At 38.9% G+C, this 16305-nt stretch overlaps 1 protein-coding gene across 1 annotated transcript in view; it reads right to left on the bottom strand.

The window, feature by feature from the left end:
• Positions 1–16305, bottom strand: part of LOC120432856 — a 520225-nt gene that overhangs the window by 133102 nt on the left and 370818 nt on the right. The gene's annotated exons all lie outside the window — the stretch shown is intronic.

The raw sequence follows: 16305 nt of genomic DNA, 5'->3' as shown, positions 1-16305 counted from the left end.
ATATAAAATAGAAATATTAAAGAAAAAAAAGATCCAAACTGAGAGAGTCTGGGATGTGGTTTGAGTGGGAGCTGGTGCTGTTTTTAGAGCCAGCAGGTGGCTGCGGAGCACCAAGGCCACAAGACTCACAGAAGAAGGTATGAATATGACTGCGGTAAATTATGCCATAGCCTTTCCAGTGCAGTGGAGAAGTAAAAAAATCAGTGTGAACAAACAAAACCAACTTTTGACCAGAAGTCTGGAGTCTGACTCACATCTGGAACCATTTTTAAGTTTCACTTTCAGTCACTGTTTACTTTGGTTTTCACACACTGTTTGGTTTAGGTTTAAGCACCAAAACTGCTTGGTCAAAAAAAGGCTGATGGTTTGGGTGTCAACATATCAAAAAAACCCCAATGTGTTAATGTCTCACACTAAGCAGGTGTATCTACGTAAAATTTACCAAGCTGAGATGTTTTCCCGTAATCTTTGTTGCTATAGACGCTCATGTTGTTTGCACTTATATTTTGGGCTTGATTTGTGTTCAACATGTATGGGCTGATTCCATTCAAATCACAGACCCTCTATTTCACCCCCACTTCCAAAGTATTTGGGATGCTGTGTAAAATGGAAAGAAAAACAGAAAGCAATGATTCACAAAGCATCAAAACTGAGACATTTTACGTTCTCTCCGGTTACTCCTGCTTCCTTCCTCAGTCCAAAGACATGCAGTTAGTGGGGTTAGGTCATTCTAAATTGTCCATAGGTGGGAATGGTTGTCTGTCATTCTGTGTTAGCCCTGCAGTAGACTGGCGAGCTGTCCAGGGTGTACCCTGCTTTTCCCCCTATAACAGGTGGGAAAAGCTCCAGCCAACCTGCAACCCTGATAATCGAAAAAAAAAAAAAAATAGTAGCTCCGTACATTGATTGGCAGTTGGCAATGATTTTGCAGCATATGATGTTAATTGGCAACTGGTCTGTAACACTGGGTTAGATTGGATACAATATGTAAAGACATACATACTTAGAGAGCCAGAGTTTCTAAGAAGTAAGGATGGCTACGGATTCAAAAATCTGCAAAATACTGCATTTACAAATTGTAGAAAACTTTTCAGAATAGCATTCCTCCATGTGAAGCTGCAAAAACTTTCATCTACAGTCCATAATATGATCAAAGTTTTCTTAAAATCTGGAGAAATCTCTGTGGGCAAGGGACAAAGCTGAAAATCTTTGGGCCTCAGGAGACACTGCATGATTCTGTCATGGAACTAACTGCTCAGCAACTCTTTCAAAAATCACTGTCTGTGACCACTGTTCACCATGGAATCCATAAATATGGTTTAAAGCTCTGTCATACAAAAACGACACCACATGTGATCATGATCCAGAAACACTTGTCTTCTCTGAGACAAAGCTCACTTAAAATGGACTGAGAGAAAGTAAAAAACTTTTTCGTGGTTAGAAAAATGTAAGCTTGAAATCATGGATGCCACATCCTCCCGACTAAAGAGGAGAGTGACCATCCGGCTTGTTATCAGCGCTGGGTTCAAAAGTCTGCATCTCTGATGGTATGAGAGTGCATTAGAGTCTATGGAACTAGCAACTTGCACATCTGGAAAGGCACCATTAATACTGACAGGCATAAAAGATTTTGTGCTCCCATCCAGACAACTTCTTTTTTTTAGGAAAGTAAATAGTAAACTACATACTGCATCTAATACAAGAACATGGTTTCATAGTAGAAGTGTCCGGGTGCTAAACTGGCCTGCTGCAGTCCAGACCTTTCAGCAAATGAAAACATTTGATGCATGATAAAAAATCAAAAGAAGACCCAGGAGTTTTTAGGAACTAGAATCCTATATAAGAAAAAACTGGAACAACATTCCTATCCCGAAGTCCAGAAAGTGGTCTCATCAGTTCCGACACATTTACAGACAGATGCTAACAGTGGTAAACGTGGCCCTGTGCCAACTTTTGACACGTTTCTGCAATCAAATTCAAAATTAGCTTCTTTTTTTTTTTTAATGGTACTTGTTCTCTGTTTAAACATATACTTTGTTACTGTTTTCTATTGTGAATAAAATAAGAGAATTGCTACTCATTGCATTCAGTTTTTAATTATGTTTTACCTTTTTTGGGGACTGGGGTTGTACCTCACATCTTCAGAGCTTTTTATTTTCTACACTGTGGTTTAGTTATGAAGAAATTTTTGAGAACTGCTATATTTCAGAGGCAGATGTCACACGAAAATACACAAGATTTCCCAAACATGACCTGCTTTAAAACAAAGTCAACAGAGTGTGAAATTTGAAATGCTTAAACTATTCCATAGAGTGGAAAGCTGTCCTCTCAGGTGGCCATTGATTTCCATGTGCACGCATTTTTGTATCTATGGTTTGAACTTGAGGGAAGCTCAGAGCTTTAATTCGGGATGTGTTGTCTGGCACAGTCAGTGGCCTCTTCTGGGAGGTTAAAATGCCCTCCAACAGCTGCACGACCTGCTCAGATTTCTCTCTGAGACAGTGTGATAAAACCCAAGTCTCCCTTCATACATAAAATAAAAATGCAGACTCACAATTCATCTGGAGTCATGACTTGACATACATTTTTGTTTTTTGCATGTGTCTGTACATACGCATATGTACTTCATACACATGTGGGGACATATGTTTGTTCTTTGGTGAAGAAGTGCATGCCTGTCTGAATTTGTGTATCTCCCACGAATAACATACTGTACATACGTGAGAGTGTTATTTATGCATCCTCTCTGTGTCTGTAAATGTGTAAGCTCCAGATGTGTCCTGGGGTCAGAGCAGGGCTGCCCTCTCCAGTCCAGATGTGTCCAGGTGTGGCCTTAAGTGTCGCGCCAAACAGAATCTTCTTAATGGCAGAAACAGGTCACAGGTTCACAGATATTTTGTTTTGACTTGTGTGTCAAGAAAAAGAAAAAACTGTGAATTTAAAAAAAAAAAATCAATCATGTGACAAGCAGGTGCACAGACACTGGACTTGTTGTAGTTTCTACTAAAATGAATGAATGTCTCTGGTCTAAAGTAATCTAGTGATTCATTTCTCTGTTACTATCTTTGGCAGGATATGACTGTCTATTCAGTCCTTACAGCTGTGTCCGTTGATATCTTCAGCAAGGAGGACAGGACCACGCTTAAGGACGGAGACCTGGCAACTTTACAACAGGAAAAGGGCACTCAAGTCTTACATTCTCTGGCACAGCAAACGGAGAGAGCGAGAGAGGAGGAAAGAAAGAGACAAAGAGAAGGAGGCACTAAAGTTTAACAGAATTTTTAAAATGCAGAATTTACTGAGGGGAAATGTGAGTAAAGTTCAGGAAGAGCTTGGTGTTTGTTAAGTGTAAGGATTTGGATTTCGGGGGCATCAGGTCTGTGGTCGGGAACATAAGGAGAAAGGGAAAAAGGAAGATGTACTCTACTTGTTATCTAGCCTCACTGTTTACTCAGATTCCAGCTCACAGATAGCATCAGCAAATAAGCTGCGGCCAAGTCAACGTGCTGTTAGACCATGCCAAAACTGACCTTTTGCTTCTGTGAACACACACACACACACACACACACACACACACACACACACACACACACACACACACACACACACACACACACACACACACAACATATACACATGCTGTCAAGCCATTCTCCACATTCTGCTCAGTTATAAACAGCAAACATCAGTGGGGCCAAAGCAAAACAAGAACCTGATCCTCAGTACGTTTATCTGAATCAAATAACACAAACATGAAAATTTACATTTAAAAGGCACTGTGATCATTACATGTAGAAATAAAAACAACTGAATCCTTATACGTAGTAGCTAAACTACTAAAATATAAAATAAGAGTTGAATTCAGCAGTCATTTACCAAAATGACAAAAAGATCATGCAGAAAATGTTCTTACAGAATCCATATTTGAACAGCTCACAGGATCTTGTGTGGGTTATACAGTCATCCATCCATTTTGGGCCTTATCCTATTTGGTGAGGCTCAGATTATATATGGCCAATGTATATAATCTATAAACAGTTAAAAAAGTTATTTAACACCCCAGTAATTCAAGAAAGTGAATTCTTGACTGAGGATTTTTCTGGGTTTATTAGGGTGATTAGACCTTTTTTCTGTTCTCTTTGCTCTGTGGCCCAGGACAAATTGATAAAAATTACATACCTACTCAGCTTCATTAGAAACAGAGGTCTAATCCACTGTAACTCATCAGATTTTCATAACTGTAAACTATCCTCTCTGTTATATAAGAATTTTTAAAATTGTTTTAACATAATTCAGCATTTTGGAGATCATCTTAAAATAAATGATCCTGATGATGGTGCCAATGGTGATAACATCGATTACTTGGTATACAACCTGTTCTTATTTTTCTTGTTCTAAAAATAATTATATTTTTTCAAATGTGACATGTTTCAGATACACAAAAGCTGTCCTTTGGGAACAGTGGGTGACAAACAGGGTCTTGGGATAAATGAGGTGGGGCTGTTGCTACCAAGCTGGTGTTACTGGTGTGAGGGCCTGTATTTTAATCCACACCCAATTCACTGTTTCCTAACTGTTCCTGAATCATTTTAATTGTAATAATGTAATAATATCCTGGCTTAGAAACGTGTTATCTATGCCAGCCCTCCAACCTCTTTATTTGGACTTTCTTGGACACCATCATCAACTGGCACCAACACCAGACGGCCCCTTGTAGCATCTGACAATGGACACAGTTGTGATAGCACAAGCAAATCTATTCCTAGCTATAATAGTTTCTTCATTATTATTTAACCCGTTTTGCCTCCCTTGGCCTTACAATTTTTTTTAAGGTGAGTTTTTATTCCTTACTGTGACCAAAGCCTTACTCACAAGCAGCAGGTGTCTCTATGGTGTTGTAGGTTATATAAATAAGATGACATACAGGAGTAGAAGGAACATGACCACCTGCCACGTAGCTTTGGTGAAAGTTATAACATGGGCTGTTGAAGCTATCTCTGATGTCTTTCTGGTGAGAAAATTTCACAGATACTTGATCTGACTGAGAATTGTGCTATGTCAACACTTTGAAGTCTTCTTTGTGTTTCTTAAACTAGTCCGAAACAGTCTGTGCATTGTTGCAAGATGCGAGCTAAAAGAAGGCACTGCCACTGGGGAATATTATTGCCATGAAGAGGTGTAGCAGGCAGATAGCATAAAAAGTGTGGCCACAAGAGTTCCTTAACCCAAGCTTTCCCAGTAAATCATTGCCAGAACATCGTTATTCTTCCAGCAGCTTCTTTTCTTCCCACAGTGCATTCCTGGTGGACTTACTCACCTGTTACATGGCATGAAATAAAATAAGCTTTAATTTATATCACTGCTAATGTGGGAACCTCTCATCATGCCAAGGGTGCTCTAACCAGGTCATCTGGCCAATGATAATGGTTTGATGAGGGTTGCTAAGTTCTGTTCACCTGCCTGTACAGTGGCTAATTTTCTGACCAATATGTCCCAGACTATGACTTTCACTGCTGGCTGGACTCTTGGTAATTTATTGCCTACATTTAAGAAATGTACTATTTTGAAATGGATGAATCAACCCTTTTAACTTCTGCTCTTTGGTGCCGGACCTCGTAGATGATTTTATGAACTAGAAAAAAATTGTAGCAAAGTAATGGTGGAATAAAGTCTCCCATGTTTTTGTAGACTAATAAAATGACTAAAGTGTATTATAATATTGCGACAGCATTTTGATGAAGCAATAGAAGTTGGTGAGCTTTGATTTTATTACGTAAGCATTACTGTATCTTTCACGATCCCCATCTTCTTGCAACGTCCCTCATTCATATTCAATGTCTCCCTCTATTGCTGTATTCCTCTCTTTGTGCGACAGAGTGGTGTGACAGTAGAGAGCAGACAATGTCGGGTTACCCTGGTAATTTAGGGAGGAGGACGGAAGTATCCTGGACAGGCAGTCCCTCCTCCCGAGAGTCCCACTGATGATTCACCAGCACTGCATGATGAAGGTTGGTGACCCCAATTTGAGTAAGGCAGGAGGAGGTGGAGCGGGAGAAGAAGGCGGATGAGCAAGGGGGATAATAAGCAGGAGGGGATGGCGATGCCTACGTCAGTGGCACTCGCTAATAGGCAGATGTCCTTGTCCATGACAGAAGTAAATCATGTCTCTTGGGGGAAAGAATACAAGAACGAGAGGAGAGGAAGGGAAGAAACAAGTAAGACAGAGACCAAGATTGCTGTCTGGAGAAGTGAAGTGCAGGGCTGGACGTGAGTGCGTGTCTAAGTGAAATTATAGGCAATTAGTTCAGCCTCTGAGCCCACTGTAGAAATGTTGTTTTGATGAAGAGGAAAACAAGAAGGAGGGAAGCCAGAGAAGGTGAAATGACTCAGTTTAAGTGTTTTAAGCTGTTTAGGTTGAGTGGGCGGGGTTGCATTAAACCAGAGAAGGACACAGGTGATCTGCAGAGACAGAGGAAAACAGAAAAAAGGAGCAAAAAATAAAGGAAAGGTAAAGGAGTAGTCTTCAACAAAGAACTAGTAATGTGAGTGTAACAACAGCAGACTATGGAAATACTCAAGAGTAAGTTAACTTACAACTAATAGTATATTTCTAAGGAAACAAGTAGAGGGAAGTACCATCAGAAAACTGCAAACTAGCAGCAGAAATAAAAATCACTCACATCCCTGTTCCCCAGATTACGTAATATATTCTCTGTATTAAATTAATATTTACTGTTTATAATTTTCTTAAAAGGCTTGTATGCCTTCAGACAATTCATCTGGAGCAATGTGTCATGTTTTGTAAGCATCTCCTTGTTTTTGCATGAAAAATATTTATCTATTTTTTATGGAACTCTTTGAAGTACCACAAAATTGATCTTAGATTTAGTACTTAAGTGTCCCAAAGACTCGGCTAATGACTAAAAGAACATCAACTTTTATGAGTATGTGATTTACCTCCTGATTAAATAGCTGTATACCCAACAACCACCCCCACTGCCAAGGAAGTTTCCACTCTACAGAAAACATAATGAAAACACCAGAAACACTTATTTCTTAAAAGCAATGTGGACATTCAAGGTCATAGAAACATTTTAAGCAATCATATTATGAGACACTAATAATAATAATACGATCCTATCGAGAGAAAAAAAACTAAGGGCAGGATTGGGCCTGCACCTGAAGCAGGCTTTAAAGGGAAAATCATTCTTATTAACAATGTTTTTCTTATGTTTGTCTTATTAGCAAACATAGCTGAAAGGTTTCTCCCAGACATATGGTTCAAATCATGTTTAAAAAGTAAGGCTTGAGCCAAAATGAACTACTTTCATTCAAATTATAAAGTGGGTATTAATGTGCCTAACTCTGTATGGGATAAATAGTAGAAATATTTATTACAGTAGTGGAAACTGAAATTGGCAGCAGGGCTGCCAGTGCTAACCCCTGATTGTTATCCCTGCAATCGGGGAATAAAGTGGGCTGGAATGACACAAAACACCTTTTTGGCACCTTTGGTTAGTGAACCAATAAATCTGATAAACAACTTAATGCATATTACTGTTGAAAGAGTTTATTTTTCATGTGCCACAGCTTGGCATTGCTTTATTGACTGCATAGAGATATTTGCTCAGTAATAATAAAAGAATGACATCCCATTGTCTGCCTACATGCTCAACATGTTCTTTTTTCATCCTCATCTCTGAGTTGTGTTCATGGTGCAGATGTAAATAAAGTTGAGGTCATGGATGAACTGAGAGGTATATTAATTTTTTCTTGTTTAAAGATTGCGTGAAAATACTAGGTGTTTTGGCAGGCTGCAGGCTAAACTGGTTATTTTGCAGTACTGTGGTGAAGTTTACAGTAATGCACGATGTTGGAGTGGTGGAGGGCAAGCTGTGCTGTTCATGGTCTATGTTGGGCTACATCAAGGCTAACAGGTATCAATTTAAGGTGAATATACTGAAGGTGATGCTGATTAGTCACTCACCAAATTCTAACTTTTACTTGCTTTATATTGCCTATGGTGTTTGAAAGCAGCCATATGGCTCATAACACATCTGCTTATATCTTGTTGAATTCAGATGGTGATATCAACAAAGAGCAGTGAATGTCAGAGTATCAGTACAGGTCAACTGATTCTTCTGGTGCTCCCAAAACAAAGTATGTGGCTTAATTTCCAAGTGATTCCTTTCCCTATGCTGCATTGCTACACCCAATCTTCGGGTTACTCCAACTGCCAAATCCCACTTTAACTGCTGCCTGGGATAAACTGGCAACCTCTCCAGGATGTAACACACTTCTCATCCCATGAAAGCTGTGGTACCCTGCAACCTATACCAGCTGTCATAGGCCAAAAATGTAAAATAGAAAAATAGCCATTTTAAGGCCTTGTAAAAATAAAGTTGGGAATCTTTGACGTTACCTTAGATCCTAAGCTCAGCATTCTCAACATGACCATAGCTCAGCTGATATAAGATCTGTAATATGTCGTGAACTTCTAAATCACAGGTGTCGAACTCCAGGCCCCGAGGGCCGGTGTCCTGCAGGTTTTAGATGTATTCTTGATCCAACACAGCTGATTTAAATGGCTAAATTACCTCCTCAACATGTCTTGAAGTTCTCCAGAGTCCTGGTAATGAACTAATCATTTGATTCAGGTGTGTTGACCCAGGGTGATATATAAAACCTGCAGGACACCGGCCCTCGAGGCCTGGAGTTCGACATTCCTGCAAGATGAGCATGTTAACATTTGCTAGTTGGGACCAAAAAGGTGCAGTTGAAGTTGATAAAAAAAAAATTCATAATTTTGCACATATAGATGTTATACACCACAGGATTAAATATATGACCATTGCGACTTGATCCTGGCATTAGCTGAAATATCATGAGATCACCAAAATTATTATAATCAGTCTCATGATGGCAGTCGGTAAACTGACTTCAAAATCGATACAACATGTATAATAGGAATATTGATGACTGCACAAATGTGACAAATGTGAGGATCTCAGAGATAAACATCAGTCAAACCTTCACTCAAATATTCACAAGCTTCTCAATAATAGCACTTCCAGCTGGTCCTGATTGGTCACAGCTGATGAACCTGTCCAATCAGTGCTGACATCAGTTGGTCCTCAGCATCACAGACACTAATTAGCAGCATCTTCCTGTGTTTACTCCTGTGGGGAAGGGAGTGGGCCATGATAGAGTCTACAGACTTATAGATAAATGGAGATAACTTTAATCTCACTCTAATTAGCGCTTCCCTTCTCCTCCCACCTCCTCATATGTCTTCCTGTCTAGACTTGAGTTGGACATAAGCCTCCACTTTCCCATATCATGCTGTGGCAACTTTTTGATCATGTGCACAGATAGATATAGTCCAATATGGATTTAGCTCCTTTGCAGGGCTGCAGGCCAATAAAAAGGAAAATTATAGTTTAGTATCTTCACCTTTTAATTTAAAGAACTGGCAGCTTCACTTCAGGGAAACAGTCTCAAAATGCTGTTGTGTTCATATATTCACCCTAAACACAAATAAAATTGAGTCTTTCAATGCCTACGGGGTTTTTACTGTTTGGATCCCAGGCTTTTTCCAGCTGGCATGCTCCACTGCTGGCCTCTTTATCTCCCTGGCCACTTGAGCTGGGGAAATGAGGCTGCCACAGAGCGCCTGGCCCTCACAATTGCTGGAGATCCTCCAACATTCCCCGCGGTGGCAAGTCAAACAAACCTGGGGACTGATTGTGACTCAGCCATTCCTTTTGTGTCTGTTTGCCTGGCTGCTTTGACAACACCTTCAGTGAGAACTTTACAGTAAATATCAGCACTTCTACTTTAGAAAACGTACTGTGACTGTATTGTATGCACTGACGTAAATGGAGTTTTATTCATTTATTTACCCAATTCTTCTTAATAATATCTATAATAATAAAGGAGGGAAGCACCAGAAACACACTCTCATTCATTCACTTCCTTATATAGTTTACAGTATTCTATAATGAATATTTAATTTGTGTTTTAGAAATAAACATAAATCTTCACTGGAGGCTGTAATATTATAGGATTAATTTAATCATACTACAGTCATTGCATTGTGGGATTTTCAGCACTTCCATTGTGAGAAGGTTTGAACTCATTAACTAGTGTATAAAGTTCATAATCAGAATGCAAACACCTAAATACAAAGTAATTCTGCTGCCTTGCATAGTAAACAGAGAATGATAGTCGTCTAGCACTGTGCACGTCTGCTGAGACAATGTTTTATGTATGCAAGCTGCTGAATGCAAATCAGCAGTCAGGAGGCAAAGTCTTCTTCGCATACTGTACCTTGCACTAAAGAAGGTCTATATCAAATTTAGTGCCTTTTGTCTCACAAAGATATTTTTAGGGATTTGCCTGTTGGTTGCACCACAGAGAAATTCAATTCAGAGTCATATTTGTAATGCGACAAAATTACAACAACAGTTCCCTCAAGGCACTTTATACTGAAAGGTAAAGACCCTGCAATAATTCAGAGAACAAAAACCACACACCCATGAGCAAGCACTTTGGTGACAGTGAGAAGGAAAAACTTGCTTTTAACAGGAAGAAACCTCCAGCAGAACCAGGCTCAGTGAGGGACGGCCATTTGCCCTGACTGGTTGTGGGTGAAGGAAGGACACAGGACAGAAGACACACTGTGGGGGAAAGGTTTTCAGCACGATCGTAAAAGTAGAGAGGGTGTCTGTTTCCCAAATCCAAACTAAGGGCTGCTTCCACAGTAGAGGGGCCTGAAAGCTAAAGGCTCTGCCTCCCATTCTACTATTACATATCATAGAAACCACAAAAAAATTGGAGTCTGACAGCAAAGTGCTCTATTGTGGTGATATGGTACAAGGAAGTCTTTAAGATAAGATTTTTAAAGACCTTGTATGGGAGAAAACTGAGTTTAGATTTAATTCTGGATTTAACTAGGAAGGTAATCTGGGAAAATTGTGGTCTCTCTTTGTGGTCTTTTTCAGTACCCAATTAAACACTCAACTAAAAGTTTCTCAGTTAGATTTTAGAAAAGCGTGATAAAAATGAATGACAAAGTCAGCCAGACAGTTTTGTTTTTTTTTTTTACTGTTTTTCTCTTTATTTTTTGTTTTGGATTGAAGCAACCCATTTTTACTTCCAAATCAGTTTATACCTTAGGCCTTCTTTTAGCATTCACTTTTAGCATAACTGTTCATTGTAAAAAAAAAAACTTTCTACACAGAGGCAGAATGATACTGCAGGCACATGTAATGAGAAAAGGGTACGCAAGCATCACTATGTAAAGCTGGTACTGTGAATGGATGCCTTCCCCACTAAACAAGAAGTATGAGCAGTAAGACAATAACCGCAATGTTTCCAAGTCAGTTACAAATAAGCAAAAATATTAGATTAAATGTGAAGTTGAAGAGAGAAAGTGATCACACAGACTCATTGAGGAAGCAGAGGAATGAAAGGCAGTTTCACTGACTCATCAGCCGGCTGAGTGAATTCCCCATCTCATACTCCAGTATATTCATTCATTGTGCTCCCAATGTCACAGCTCAGAGGAAACTTCGTTAGTCAGCGTTACCATATATGTTAACGAGTCTAACTCTAGCACTGATACAATGACAACCAAAGTTAATACTTGCTTATACTTGAGTTAATATTTGTTCCAATGAATGTTGAATGATGTAAATCATCATTTCTTCCCCCTATTGATAATGAAATGTGCTAAAAATACCAATTCATGAGGTCACTGCCCAATTATTTTTGTCTGCTGGCTGGAGTTTTTGGCAAAAAGGGTGATTAAGTGGTTTTGAGAGTTATCAGACACTTGCCAGGAAGTGACAGAGGACCACAAACAGGAAGGAGCGGAATGTGCTTCCTGTTGGCCGATGGTAGTGTACAGGGGCAGATTCCTTGTACCATCATGACTGATACACCACATACACACACATGCATACACTAAAAGGCAGGAATGTTTTTCCACTGAAATCAGGGAGAAGCAGACTGTCAGGAAAGGCAAACAGCAAGAAAAGATAACACTGAGACAGCGTGTCCAAGTGCAGTGCGACACATTGGGAAGCATAAGCCAACACCGGGTCTTCAGAACTGCCTTGTAAAGCTCATTCGCACTTAACCTTTGTAAAATACTCATGTAATATTTAGTTTGTTGAATCAAGTGAAGTCATGAGGAGATCACGCTTTCGGCCAACTTAATAATGCATCTGTTTGACAAAGATCTTCCCCTCAAATTGGACTGATCTTATCCATACTAAAGCTTAATTTTTAGATCACGTTCCCATGAACAATGACAGCCTAGCATGCTGACATAACAGACTCTTAACAAAAAGCTTTTTACCAGTGAGAAAGAACCAAATCTGTAAAGTTGTTCACTAAAAACACCAAAACAGTGAGCTGAAAAAGGTTTCTGCTTGTTTCCATTTTCTTTTAATTGCATTTTTTAAAGATGTTGTCCAGAAGTATTTGAACAATGACAGGTAACTGAAAAGTACACTAGGTTGAGATCAGGTGACTGACTTTACCACTGATCAATATTCAAGTTTTTGCCTTTTGCAGCTTACTTTAGGCCGTTATCTCTTTGCACTGTGAAGCAGTCTGATCAGTTTAGCTGAATCTAGAAAGTATAGCCCTGTATACTTTGTAATTCATCCTACTACCTCTACCAGCTGTCACATCAATAAACAACAAAAACCCAGTTCCACTGGCAGCCATACATGTCCATGCCAAACACTGCCTCCACCATGTTTGACAGATGACCATTGTGACCTACCCATTGTTCTGATACAAGTTCATTATGGTTTCATCTGTCCAAAGACAGTCCACTGAACTGTGCAAAGTATTTTAAATGTCTTCTGGCAAAGTCTAATCTGACCTTTCTGTTCTTGAGTGTCACCAGTCGTTTGCACCTTGTAAGCCCTCTGTATTTATGTTCATAAATCATCTCTTCATGTAGACTTTGACAATGACATGCCTACCTCCAATACATTATCAGATATCAGATCAGAAGTATTATTAGAAAATGAACCAGGAACCAACTAAAGCATGAAGTTGTATAAAATTGAAATGAATGTGTTTATGTATTGTATACATTCCTGCAGATAGTCACAGAGGTGAGAGTGAGAGATGGGGGAGTTGAGAGCTGCTGGTCATAGAACAGCATATGAAATTAACATTGGTTGTCCTTGAGGGCTTCCTGATTCAATCACACAGGCTTGATGACGTCATGCAGAGGTTTAAGTCATATTTTGGATTAGGGAGGGTGAGAGAGAGTGAGAGGGAGAGCAATGTGGGGAGGCGGACGGGGGGAGGAATGAGTCACTACCTCACTGATGACTGTCTCCACTGAGTGGTCAGATAATTCAGGTACAAAAAGAGACACAGGCACAGCACGACCGCCTAATGGCACTCAAATAAAATGACTTATTGGGAACTCGCAAAATACACCTTTTAGGAAGATTAAATAGTATTGATGCTACCCCTCCTCCTCCCCATGAGGCTGGTACAAAACAATGACCAATACTGTTCTTCTATATTTAATTAATGATCAGAGACTTACATGACAAATGTCTTTGCTGCCATCATATGTTGAGTCAGTATGGGGTCTATTACTGAAACATTCAAGAAAAATGATCCGGTGTAATCCTGATTCATCAAAGATTACAGTTGATTTAGGTTATACAGTCCCAATCAAAAGTTTAAGACCACTTGAAAAATGGCAAAAAAATCATATTTTTCATGGTTCGATCTTATAAGGTTCCAAGTAGAGCTTCAAACTGCAACAAGAAGAAATAGGAGTGAGACAAAACATTTCTGAGCAAGCAAATTGGTGAAAATAAAGCTTAAACTGAAACACGAACTCAGTAATGAGTAGGTCCACCATTATTGTTGATCATTTCAAAAATGCTTGAAGTGCTTGATGCAAGTGTGACTACCTGACAGAAAATGACAATGAATCCATATTTTTGCACATATTTGGCCTTTAAAAGGCATGTGGTCCTAAACTTTTGATCAACTGTAAATCAGACGGTTTCAGTTAAAGCGTTGTTTTCAATCAACTGTATGCTCCAAAAATTGTTTTGTCTTACTCCAAATTCTTCTTGTTACATGTTGAAGCTCTATTTGGAACCTTGTTAAGATCCAACCATGCAACATTTTTTAAAATCATTTTCAAGTGGCCTTAAACTTTTGATCGGGACTGTATGGTCCATGCTGTAAATCTGTTCAATCTTTGACTGAAAAAATATAATCGCATCACTAAAATCTGCATCCATAGATGCAAGGTCAGAGACAAGGACAGATGATGAACCTAGAATTGTCATCATTATAAATTTCTTGATCACCAGAATAATCATTTTCAGTCAGTCAGTTGAGATCCGGCTGAACACTACAAGTGAGTTTCACAAGTAAAAAAGTAACATTTGTGAAAAACTTGCTAAGAAAGAGGATAACAGGATAATACTTTAAAAACTGTTGCAGTAGTCTAAACATCACTTTTATGATCATATTGGAGAAATATCTTTTGTTTCTTTATACTCTGTACCTGATGAAACCTTAAAGAAGAACAAATTACAAATTTCTTGGCGATCGAAATAATTTTCAGTTGTTCAGTTAATCAATTGAGCATGAAAACTTAACAAAGTGTTCATAACATACTATAACAGATCCACGTGTGAACCTGAGGTTTTGAACCGTGTCCAAGTTAGCTCATTGTACAGCAACACTTTTATAACATTTAATGTCGTTATTATGAATATGAAACTGGAGATCAAGGAAATCGGCTGTCACACTTACATAGATTAAATGTTTTTATTTTTTTATTTCTCCAAATAAAAACTAACTGTTGCTACTATAGTCAACACACTATTCTACCAGTTTGACGAAACACGGATATTACACTGGTCATCATGATGATAGAGAGCCAATTGGAGAAAACTCAGTTTATAGCTTTGTTGTCAGGCATTTTTTAAATAATTATAAAAAAGGGTTAAAATATGGCTATGCAGTGGTAAGCCTTACAGGACTTTGATTCCAACTGGCTGGAGGTGCTTCTGTGTGGAGTTGGGCTGATCTCCCTGTGCCTGCACACAGTTCCTCCAACAGTCCAAACACATGCATGTTAGGTCAGACGATGGTTCTAAATTGATTTGGTTGAGTACGAATGGTGTTACCCTTTATGTTGTTAGCCTTGTGATGGACTGGTGTCATATTTAGTATGAACCTAACCCTTAGTCACATTATACAGTACTACACAAAAGTGGGACAACCCCACATTTATATATATAGCTTCCAGATAGCCAACCATTTAAGAGGAATGCTTTGTTATTGTTTTGAGAGGAATGTTTAAGTCACTTAACACTGACCTATGAATCACCCAAACATAAAAAGCACCTAACTCAAGTAATGCACCAGTGTTGTGTCTACAGATAACGACAACTTGGCAAAGAATCCATTTTAAATTGAACAGTTAAGACAGTTAATAGCAGCCTGTCGTTGAAAAAAACAAAACAAAAAAACAAAAACCCGCCCCTAAAAAAAAAAAAAAAAAAAATCCCCCACAATTTGCTCCTTTGCTGCTACTACTACTACTACTACTACTACTATTATATTATTAAGCTAAATACCAAAGATAATAAAATCTGACAGGCATAAAATAGAATTTTTGTACCAGCAATGTCATTCCACCACAAGAGGTATCAGCTGAACACCTGGCATATCTTGACACTGTGTGCAGTGCAAGCTTAAAAAAAAAAAAAGGAGGAGGAAACTGAACAAGTGGAAGACAAGTATCAGACCTAAATTACAAACTACAGCCAACGAAGCCAAGGACATAACATCCAAATGTTGTGTCCTTAAGAATAAGGGGGGGAAACAAACAAACAAACAAACAACCAACCCAACCAAAAAAAAAAGTTCACTGAAGTCTCATTAGAAATGGTCTCAGTGGAAGGGTGGCTGTCAAAAAGCCATTCTTAAGGGAAACAGGCTGAGCAATGCCAAAATAGACAAGAACTGGACTGAAAAGCAGTGGCAACAGGTCCTATGGAGTGATCCACATTTGAATTTTTTTAGTTAGATGAGGTCAGGGAATGAACACTGAAAGGTACTATCAGAAGCGTGGAATACCACCAAGATTCCAAATATCTGATTGGAAAATGCTTTACTTTTCAGCATCCCAAACATACTGCTAATGCAGTAGAAGCATAGCTGGATAGAAAAAGACAATGAAAGACATCATGGATTAGCCTCCAAACATTACCGAAGCAGTGTAGGATTATCTTA

Source organism: Oreochromis aureus, linkage group 14, assembly GCF_013358895.1.
Source record: "Oreochromis aureus strain Israel breed Guangdong linkage group 14, ZZ_aureus, whole genome shotgun sequence".
Classification (NCBI taxonomy): Eukaryota; Metazoa; Chordata; class Actinopteri; order Cichliformes; family Cichlidae; genus Oreochromis; species Oreochromis aureus.
Note: the sequence above shows the minus strand (reverse complement) of the source record. Positions and strands in the feature narration are given on the sequence as shown.